The following is an 11,367-nucleotide window of genomic DNA, read 5'->3' as shown; positions in this document are numbered from 1 at the left end:
AGTAATCTGATGGACTGTGAAGTGTTAATTATTCCCCAGTGACCAAACCTGCTTAAAACTGTCATAAATTTCCCTGAATTATACCAATTGCAGGACATTCTTTATGGGTAGGTAGTGTGGGGGACATTTATATGGAACTACATGCTGTGCTCAGCAGATGTGTCTGTGCTAGCCCTACAACACATTATCTGACATACTTATTATCATATTTGCCCGAACATTGAGATATTTATATTTACCAGTGCTAGAAATATTCAGGCAAATTTGTTGTCATGAAGTTTTCTATGATTACTGTTACATTTTATTCACTTTTATAGGAGCAACTATACCCGGACAAATCATAAGTTATCTGATATTAACAGGAGCCACTGTACCTGACGAAACCGCCTTTATCTGATAATAACAGGAGCCACTGTACCTGACCAAACCGCCTTTATCTGATAATAACAGGAGCCACTGTACCTGACCAAACCGCCTATATCTGATAATAACAGGAACCACTGTACCTGACCAAACCGCCTTTATCTGATAATAACAGGAGCCACTGTACCTGACCAAACCGCCTTTATCTGATAATAACAGGAGCCACTGTACCTGACCAAACCGCCTTTATCTGATAATAACAGGAGCCACTGTACCTGACCAAACCGCCTTTATCTGATTATAACAGGAGCCACTGTACCTGACCAAACCGCCTGTATCTAATAATAACAGGAGGCACTGTACCTGACCAAACTGCCTTTATCTGATATTAACAGGAGCCACTGTACCACACCAAACCGCCTTTATCTGATAATAACAGGAGCCACTGTACCTGACCAAACCGCCTTTATCTGATAATAACAGGAGCCACTGTACCTGACCAAACCACCTTTATCTGATAATAACAGGAACCACTGTACCTGACCAAACCGCCTTTATCTGATAATAACAGGAGCCACTGTACCTGACCAAACCGCCTTTATCTGATAATAACAGGAGCCACTGTACCTGACCAAACCACCTTTATCTGATAATAACAGGAACCACTGTACCTGACCAAACCGCCTTTATCTGATAATAACAGGAGCCACTGTACCTGACCAAACCGCCTTTATCTGATAATAACAGGAGCCACTGTACCTGACCAAACCGCCTTTATCTGATAATAACAGGAGCCACTGTACCTGACCAAACCGCCTTTATCTGATAATAACAGGAGCCACTGTACCTGACCAAACCGCCTTTATCTGATAATAACAGGAACCACTGTACCTAACCAAACCGCCTTTATCAGATAATAACAGGAGCCACTGTACCTGACGAAACCGCCTATATCTGATAATAACAGGAGCCACTGTACCTGACCAATCCGCCTTTATCTGATAATAACAGGAGCCACTGTACCTGACCAAACCACCTTTATATGATAATAACAGGAGCCACTGTACCTGACCAAACCGCCTTTATCTGATAATAACAGGAGCCACTGTACCTGACCAAACCGCCTTTATCTGATAATAACAGGAGCCACTGTACCTGACCAAACCACCTTTATCTGATAATAACAGGAGCCACTGTACCTGACCAAACCGCCTTTATCTGATAATAACAGGAGCCACTGTACCTGACCAAACCACCTTTATCTGATAATAACAGGAGCCACTGTACCTGACCAAACCACCTTTATCTGATAATAACAGGAGCCACTGTACCTGACCAAACCGCCTTTATCTGATAATAACAGGAGCCACTGTACCTGACCAAACCGCCTTTATCTGATAATAACAGGAGCCACTGTACCTGACCAAACCGCCTTTATCTGATAATATCAGGAGCCACTGTACCTGACCAAACCGCCTTTATCTGATAATAACAGGAGCCACTGTACCTGACCAATCCGCCTTTATCTGATAATAACAGGAGCCACTGTACCTGACCAAACCGCCTATATCTGATAATAACAGGAGCCACTGTACCTGACCAAACCACCTTTATCTGATAATAAAGGTGCGTATCCACTAGCAGATAGAGGAACGACAGTACGATTACAACATTGTAATCGTACAGTCATACCCCATCCCCTGTAGTGCTTACACTGAACGAAATGTCGTTCAAGTGCAGGCACCCTCCCTTATCTCCAAACATGGGCAATTTGTCGTTATCCGCAGGTTGGCCTGCATGTTCAGGCAATGATTGATGTCAGAAACAACCAGTGAGAGCGCGCCCAATTTATGAACAATTAAAGAACGACTGAATGATAACGATGTCGTTATAGTTCATTCGCTCATTTTAATCGCCTAGTTGATACGCGGCTTAACAGGAGCTACTGTACCTAACCAAACCGCCTTTATCTGATAATAACAGGAGCCACAGACTGAATGTATTATTGATAGACTTTCTTATGTGGATACATGAAGTTGGGGGATAAAGATGCATCAGGTGAGAAACCAGCCATACATATTCACTGAACCTTCATGCATCCTGAGTAGAAGTCCATCCAATATTCTTAAGCACAGGATAGAATTCACAAACTCTCTGTTCCATTGCTGTGTAGTCAGTATTACAGTATGTATTTGTGGACGATATTTTTATACTGGATACATTGTATTTGAGCTTTATTGGCTCTGTAAAACAAAATAAAGTGAGTATAATTGCTACTCGCCTTCTTGTACATTCCCCTTTTAACAGAGATTTACAGGCAGGCTATAGGCAGTACAAGATGAAATGTACACATGCCAATTAATTACTCCGAGGAGCTAGCTGTAATTAAATTAATGTCTTGTCTGCAACTCAAACTTTGTCAGACAATTATTTCACGAATAGAGTTGTCACACAAATAAACTAGTCAAAAATAATGTTCATTTGTATGGATCCATAGATAGTAAGGTCATTTGTGCAGGGTCATCTGTACCTTTTGTTAAATGTCATTGGCCCTCATTCAGAGCCGTACGCTCTGAGCAGAGCGCACGCTCTGAATGAGGGCCGGGCTCCATTTTCATGGAGCGTCCTCCTGGACGCTCGTATAGCTGTGGGTCACCACCCACAGGCTATACGAGCGTGCATTTTGATGGCCGCGATGGTCGTGACCATCGCGACCATCGAAATTGCGAGCCGGAGCCTGCGGTTGAGGTTTTCAACCGCAAGCTCCGGAGTGATTTTGGCTCTATCAGAGCCAAAATCACTCCCACTGACATCACTAGTGATGTCAGTGGGCCGGCTTCTGATGGGAGGCGTTCCCGTGGGAACGCCCCCGTCAGGGTGGCACGCCCCCGGCACGCCTACCAAAGGGGGCGTGCTGTCAATCAACATTGACAGCACGCCCCCTTTGATCGGACACAACGAGCGAAGGAAAGTCCTTCGCTCGTCGTGTCTGGCGCATGCGCACGACGGAGCTCCCTCCGTCGTCCCTCCTCAGTGCAGACCATCGACCCACTTGCGAGCGGACAGCCGCTCGCGAGTGGGTCTGAATCAGGCCCATTGTGTGTTATTTCTTTGTATGATGATTCTCTTTCCTTCAAGTGTAATATGTTGGCATTTTATTAATAAATAATACTAATAAAATAAAATAGACATAGATTGATTACCATCTATAAAATCATCAAAACACATATGGGACAGATGTATTAACATGACGCTAACGATCTTTAAATGCTTTGCCCCGCTTCCCCCAATATCGAGGTGAAGCAGGTCCAATTATCGCCCAGATGTATAAAAACCTAATTTGCCAAAGAAGGAGATTGGTAACTCACCTGTCCGGTGAAACGCACCCTCCCTCTTTTGGCTTCTTAGACAGGCACTTGCACCAGCGGCTTTATTTAAAAAAAATAAACTTTATTATTCTTTGTAAGCACAATTCTTCGCTGCATATTCTGACAGTCAGGGACAGTGCTGTGTGGGCGGCATTGACAGCCGAAGCTGCTGAAATTGATAGCTGCAGTTGTCGGAACTGTCAGTGCCACAGTTCTATCTTGCCAAACCAGATCGGCACCCTATTTAGGTATAGTAGCACCAATAATGACAGGGGTGCATAGTGCCCCCATCGTTCTAATCACTTACCTGCATTATTACGTACATGCAGGGTACTGGTAACTGAAACACATAACGTGTGCAGTTGCCGGAAATACACGTAACACACATACTATACATCATATATCTCCCCCATGGTTAGGAATTCATAATAATAAGAATACCATATTTGAGATTAGTTCAATTTGTTTTAGTATTACCTAGCACAGTGGTTCTCAATTTTTTTAAATTCACAGCACCCTTAGGGGTATATTTACTAAAGTGAGAATTTTTAGAAGTGGAGGTGTTGCCCATAGCAACCAATCAGATTCTATTTAACATTTATCTAGCACCTTCTAGAAGATAACAGCTAGAATCTGATTGGTTGTTATGGGTAACATCTCCACTTCACTTCTAAAACTTTCACTTTAGTAAATTTACCCCTTAGTGTCACATCAGTTTTTAAGGCAGCCCTGAATACCTAACTTTATTTCCCAACAACTAAGTAGGGTTTAGAAAGAATAATATACATAAATAAATAGGAAAAAAAAGCACAGATACTAGTGCTATTGGGAGTTGAGATATAGGGCCTGATTCAGTGTAATACACTAATGCTGTGCGCAACAGTTCATGCAAACATCGACTTCCTGATTGAGTCCATGGTCACAAAAAGAGAGGAGAGATTCCGCACAGAGGGCCTGATTCAGAGCCGCTCGTAAGCGGCCGCTCGTTCGCTCCGAGCGATGTTCGCACATCTGCGCATGCATATGGGTTGTAATGCGCATGTGCCAACCAGTCATTGCGGTCGGAAATCGAGCACTCGCAAAATAGCGAGTGCCTGCTAATTTGAGTGACAGGATGAGGCGTTTGTGGGTGGTAACAGGGGAAGGTGCTTGAAAATGGGGAGTGGTGATCCGAACGCAGGCGTGCCAAAAGGTCAAAACGGGCGTTTTAAGGGTGTGCATAATTAACAAAGCAGCGTCATCGACCACGTCACTTGGTTGTCTCTTAGCTTGAACTGTTCGCATGATTGCGGTAGGAAAATCCAACCACAAGCACTGCGAGCAGTTCAGACGCCTTTCGATGTACTCGATTATTCTAATAAATAGCGGAGATGACGTAGGATGCGAGCGGCCAGGGGGCGTCTTTACAAAATAGCGAGCGCATGTTTCGTTCGCTCGCTCAGACATAGAGGCGTCAACAGACCGCAAAGAGCGAGCGCTCAATTTAAATAGCCGGCCCCTTTTTCTGAACGAGCGACCGCAAACAGCGTCCGGCTCTGAATCAGGCCTTGAACTTCTATAAGTAAATTAATTGGTTATTTACTTATAAACCAACCATCCTACATTTGGATACAATGTGTATCATTGAGTGTTGCTGGTTGTGCTCCCAAAGCCCAGTTTAATATAAGCGTTAAACAAAAAGAAAAAAAGAAGGGCTCGTTGCTGGGGCACTCTTTATGGATATTCATATATTAAAATTTAATCTTTATTATGTATCATGTATTCATTAAGTATACCATAGAGCCAAAAATTGGACACAGAGGTCTGTGGTTGTTATAAAAACATACAATACCCGACCAACACTGTGTTTATATGGAGTCCGGTCCGTGCACTGACTCTGGGTCTCATTCAGACCCGCTTGCGAGCGCAGGACGCTCGCAAGCGGGTCGATGGTACCCAAATGCGCATGCGCACAACGGAGGCTGCTCCGTCGTGCGCATGCGCGAGACCCGGCGAGCGATGGGGAAGCTGTCGCTCGGGGTCTCACACTAAAGGGGGCATGCTGTCGATGGTGAGTGACAGCACGCCCCCATTGGTGGGCGTGCCGGGGCGTGGCTGCCCAGATGGAGGCATTCCCATGGGAACGCCTACCGTCTGGGTCCGGCCCCACTGACATCACTAGTGATGTCAGTGGGAGTGATTTTGGCTCTGATAGAGCCAAAATCACTCCAGGGCTTGCGGCAGCGAGACCCTACCGCACCCTACCGTCCATGACCATCATCATGGACGCTCACATAAGCTGTGGGTGGTAACCCACAGCTATGCGAGCGTCAAGGACGCACCAAAAAAAAAAAAAAACACCCTGATTCAGAGCGGGTGCTCGTTCAGAGCGTCCGGCTCTGAATCAGGCCCTCTGTTTTTATGTTGTATGTAGTAAGCAAGAGGAAGCGCGTTTCGCCTGGTTATAGGCTTGTTCACCTCATCCATGGATATTTGGCTCTATGGTATACTTAATGAATATTATGTGACTGTATACTAAGATATATTATGTTCAGAACTAATGATTTGAACTGTATGTATAGCAATTTATGCGGATGCAAGAAAGTAACACTCTGCTATATTGTACCTCCTGGTACCCTATTGAGGGAACAATTATTATTATTGTATTTTGTGTAACCAGCAATGGTAAATAGTACTGAATCAGGAATTACTTATTATGCATCCCTGCTTTTGCACCAATCATGGTAAACAAAAGTGAATTATACTATAGAACTATGTACTTTAAATAATCAGGAACATATGATATTAAGTGACCTTGGTGGATATAACCAATAAAGACTTCACAGAAAATGGAAAGTTTATTATGATCACTAATTAGGTATGATGTAATATATGTGGAACAGTGTTACTTTGGGAATATCGCTAGTGATTTTGTGTGATAATCATTCCTTGATATAAGGATAGAGATTTTGTGTGACACTCATTCCTTGATATAAGGTTACATGTATGTAATATATGATTTAGCAACAGTAAGACATAATACCTTTACGTGTAACATTAAAGTATGCCCATGCATAACTTTTTGTGAAACGTTATAATTTTATTAATAAAATGGACTACTCACTGTAGCAGTCCTACATTTATTACTTTAGGCTCTGACCGTCTGCTGGTGTGAACACCATTCCCACAAATGACCTACACCTACAACAATACATTACTTGATTTGCCCAAACTCGTTTGATCTTGGAAGCTAAACAGTAATAGGCCTGGTTAGTACTTGGATGGGAGACCACTTGGGAATACCAGGTGCTGTAGGTTAAAAAAGGATAACTGGGATTTAAGTGCACATGGCCGAGCATCTATATACTGTTACCATATAGCTGGATAACTGATATACCTGTAAATAGCCATTAAAATTTGGTCAATCCAACTTTGTGGAATGTTGATTAAATAATATTTTGTCAGGAGATCTCTCCAGATTATAGAGAAATTGTTATCTTTGCTGCAGATGATTAACGTATAACACCTGTGGCATTAATTACTGTATATGGGTACCTTTTAATTTAATGATACATAATAAAGATTAAATTTTAATATATGTATATCCATAAAGAGTGCCCCAGCAACGAGCCCTTCTTTTTTTCTTTTTGTTTAACGCTTGAGTGAGTCCATGGTCACTCAGAATAGCCGCCATAACGAGATGCCGGAACCATGTTTCCCCCAAACATGATCGCAGTTGGAGACTGGTAGACGCCCCAAAAATTATCTGCGATTTTCTCCCCACTCCCCACCCTGCCTGTCAATCACTTGTGAAAAAATCCTCTTGGCTAATGAATTTCCAATTTACTGTCAATTGTATTCTAAAAGGGTTACTATGTCTTACACTATCATTAAACTTTGCATAAAATTTGGAGTACCTCTAAATATATTGTACAGTCAACAGTTCTAGGGGTTCAATTAGGACTCCAGGACCCACACACTGTTAGTTGTCAGTGGCATCATGAGGGGGGTCCTGGCCGCACCTGGGTGTCACCCTCGGAGGAGGTGACACCAAAATGCTGGCTCCTCTGCAGTGACAGAAGCCAGGTGCTGCAGTGTGACATTCTCCTGCAGCACCTGGCTCCTTTCATAGAAGAAGAGCTGACAGCCCAGTCTCCGGGGGCAGCCCAGCTTCTCTGGCGATGCTGGGCTGCCCACGGTGTGAAGTCATCGGGTTCCCCGCAAGTCGCGCCCCTTTATTTTAGGCCACGACGCCTATCCCGGCGCACAGGGGTAGTCAGAGTGTGCACTGGGTGTCACCAGACCCGATGACGCCTCTGTTAGGTGTAGCTGTAGGTAAATAAGATGGGAAGTGGAGGAAGGGGCGGGGCAGCACTTCAAACAATCAGTGAGTTGTCAGCTGCATAGCATAGGGCCAGGCACGGTATGTAAATGGCCGCGAGCTGCATAGAGATGCAGTGTGCAGCCCCTGCAGTTGACTTGCCGTCAGGCCATTCACCCGCGGCACCCCTGGGTAAGCGCCACGTACACTTAGGGAACCTCTAACCTAGCATTTATAAAGCACTGATATTTTATCTGGCATAAGTGTGAGATGCCCATGCCATAGTGCATGTTGGTCAGTGCATGACATTTATCCTACCGCTATAAGGTGGGTACACATAACAGCATGCCACCCCCACCCAGAGCCGGATGATGGGGCACCTCTCAGGACTCCCCTCCGACTGGAGCATTTTCTAAGGGCCAGATAAGTGACAATGGACAACTAGTGGAGGTGGGCCAGATGGGGAGTGGGTGGGTCGGACAACAAGTGGGAGTGGACCGGATGACATTTAGGGGCAGTGCTGACAAAAGAGTTGGAAGGCCGGAGAAATGGGGGCAGGGCCCCCTGTCTTAAGTGCAACAGGTCCCACGAAGAGGCTTGATATGGCCATGCCCCCACCCAGAGGCCAGATGTCCTGCACAGACTTCCATGCTGTAATTGATAACATTGGGACTGCTGGCATGGCAATATTGCTATCACAATGGTCTCAGTAAAATCCACAGTCCTCTTTACCTACTCAAACAAGAGAGTCTATTTATCCATGGGAGAGGAGCACTAAATCCGGTGAAAATGAATGTTGTCTCAATAGATAGGGCTTTTCCCTCTTTAACAAGCTCTGCAGCTGGCAAAAGTTATTGCAGAGTATTGCTTCCTCTGGCTTAGAGCATTCCCATGCAAACCCAAAGGACGGCTATTTAAGAAGGATTGTGGTGTTACCTGGGCGACCACAATCATCTTATATCTATCTCAGGATGGTGAAAGGTGAGTATGGCAGAGGAAATAATGCTTTTTTTAATTTAATGAAACATTTCTGACATTTAAACTTAAACAAATATTGTTTTTATTTTTTAGCAATACTGCTGTTGGAAGCGTGAGTGGGGGATTTCAGTGCATGTGTGACTGGCAGAGGGACTCAGATTAGTAAGTTTCTTCTTACTGCAGCTGTCGTTTTACATTGATGATGGTGCATCTAGAACTGTGTCTCTCCACTGAGCTGCAATTGGAAGTGCAAAAAGCATCAAATTAAAAGTAAACGTATACAGTTGTGTCAGGGGCGTATCTATAATGGGTGCAGGGTGTGCGGTGAACACTAGCCCCTGGGTCAAGGGGAGCCCCGTTCCGCACACCCTGCACCCATAATATTACTTACCTCTCCGGAGTCCCAGCACCAGAGTCTCTCCGGCACTGTAAAACGGCTGGAAAATGGGCGCGGCTGCCATTTTCCCATCGTTTGCGCATGCTCAGTACAGGGAAAATGGCCACCACGGCCATTTTCCTGGTGATCTGTGCATGCATTATAGACTCTGGGCACACTCTAGTGCCCAGAGTCTATAACTCTGGCGTTGGCCGCGCAAAGCTCAGTGCGCTGCCGGCCGCCGGGCAGAGAGGAGGGGGCCCATGTTGGAGACTGCATGTTGGAGAAACGCCCCTGAGATGTGTCAACATAGATCTATTCTCCATGTGCTACAAGTCATGTTACACATAACACGTGAGCGCTGTGTGACTCAGTAGCACAGAGCGTCTTTTTCCCTTAAAATACGTCTTATTGGCAAAGCTTATATTGTGTGTGTGACTGCAGGTATATCTGCATGCGATATGCTATAGTACAGTGTCAGCGGCTGTGAGACTGTAACATAGCGTTTCGCATGCAGATACACCCGCAGTCGCACACAGAATAATGGCATGCCGCATATAATTTCTCCTTCATCCACCAGGGGACACTGGATCCTCAGTACAATGGGGTATAGGAGTGTGTTAACCGGGAGCTGGCACCTTTAAATAAAAAACTACTGGTAGCTAGCTCCTCCCCCTCTATACCCCCCCCCCCCAGGCCAGTCTAAAAAATGTGCCCTGGGAGCTGGACATAAGCCTTCTTAGGGCTCTGAAAAGTTCATGATCTGCTATCAGCAAGAGGACAGTCAGGTAGCCTACTGCCCCTGCCTGTCTGCGCCGATGGAGCTGCCGGGGAGACCTCACCGCTGCTGCATGCGGTTTGCACTGAGGTCTCCTGCTACAGAGACCTCAGTCTCTGGGGTGCCCAAAGACGTGCTGCATGCAGTGCACGTCGCGGGACCCCGTAGCACATGCCCGCCGCCGGCAGCACAGGCAGGGCTAAGGTCAGTGTATCCCTGGCTCTCTGGTTAGCAGAGGAGCCAGGACAAGTGTTTAGGCGGGCATCCACTGTGCGCTCCGCTAGCGCTGAGAGCGCCATAGCGGGGGGGGGTGGAACCTAAGTCTTCCTTCTGCTCCTGCCTCCCAGCAGCCTCAGCGCTTCCAGACGGAAGCTGGTGGCCATTTTACACGCACTACAGGGTGGAGAGAGAGCTGTGTCAGGAGTCAGGCTAGTACTCTGTGTATCAGCACTTGCAGTTTTTTTCTTGTTATCAGCACTATTCTGTTAGCGCTGCAAAGATAATAGTTTATCTCCCTCTGTGCCCCTTTCAGCAGGGTCTCTGTGGGTGTGATTGTATAATGTGTTATTGCAGTCTTACTGTCCTTTTCTCTATGTGTGTGTGTTTGTGTGTGGTGTCTGTGCTATAGACATGTCTACCAAGGGGTCTAAAGCTGCCCGAAAGTCTTTTTCTTGCAAGACTTTTGGTGAGAAATTCACACAGGGACAGCCTAACACTTCCTTACTGTGTGACAAATGTATGTCTCTGCCTCAAGATACTGATCTTGTAGTTCAGCCTATGTGGTCTGATCAATTGATATCAGTTATATCTAATCTGTCATCAGGACAAGGACAGGCTCGCAAGGACAGGGAGAGGCTAAGACAGACAGCAGCTGAACCAGATTGGGCTCGCTCTCTGGCCAGATCTGTTGAGGGACTTACAAAAGCAATGTCCCAGGCTCCGCCTGCTTCTTCTCCTGCTCAGGTCCTTAGTAAGAGATTGATTCATAACCCCTTACGCTGGGATGAATCAGAGGATGAGGAGTTGCAGGACCCTGAAGAGGGCGAGGTTCAGGAAGAGGAAATTTACATTCCTGAGGACCCCGAACCTGCATCTCAGGGCTTTAACTATAGCAGTACGCCAGGTGTTACATGTAGAGGATTTAGAGGTTACTGAAAAACCATCTATTTTCGGTAAACGATTTTAAACAGTCTGTTACTTTTCC

At 45.6% G+C, this 11,367-nt stretch overlaps 1 pseudogene; it reads left to right on the top strand.

Moving 5' to 3' along the window:
• The first annotated feature begins 6,909 nt into the window (after window positions 1–6,909).
• LOC148527376 (5S ribosomal RNA) lies at window positions 6,910–7,028 on the top strand (annotated as a pseudogene).
• Window positions 7,029–11,367: the final 4,339 nt, after the last annotated feature.

Source organism: Taudactylus pleione, unplaced genomic scaffold (assembly GCF_031769625.1).
Source record: "Taudactylus pleione unplaced genomic scaffold, aTauple2 ptg000089l, whole genome shotgun sequence".
In the NCBI taxonomy this organism is placed as follows: domain Eukaryota; kingdom Metazoa; phylum Chordata; class Amphibia; order Anura; family Myobatrachidae; genus Taudactylus; species Taudactylus pleione.
The sequence above is the reverse complement of the archived record's forward strand: the minus strand, read 5'-3'. Positions and strand labels throughout refer to the sequence as shown.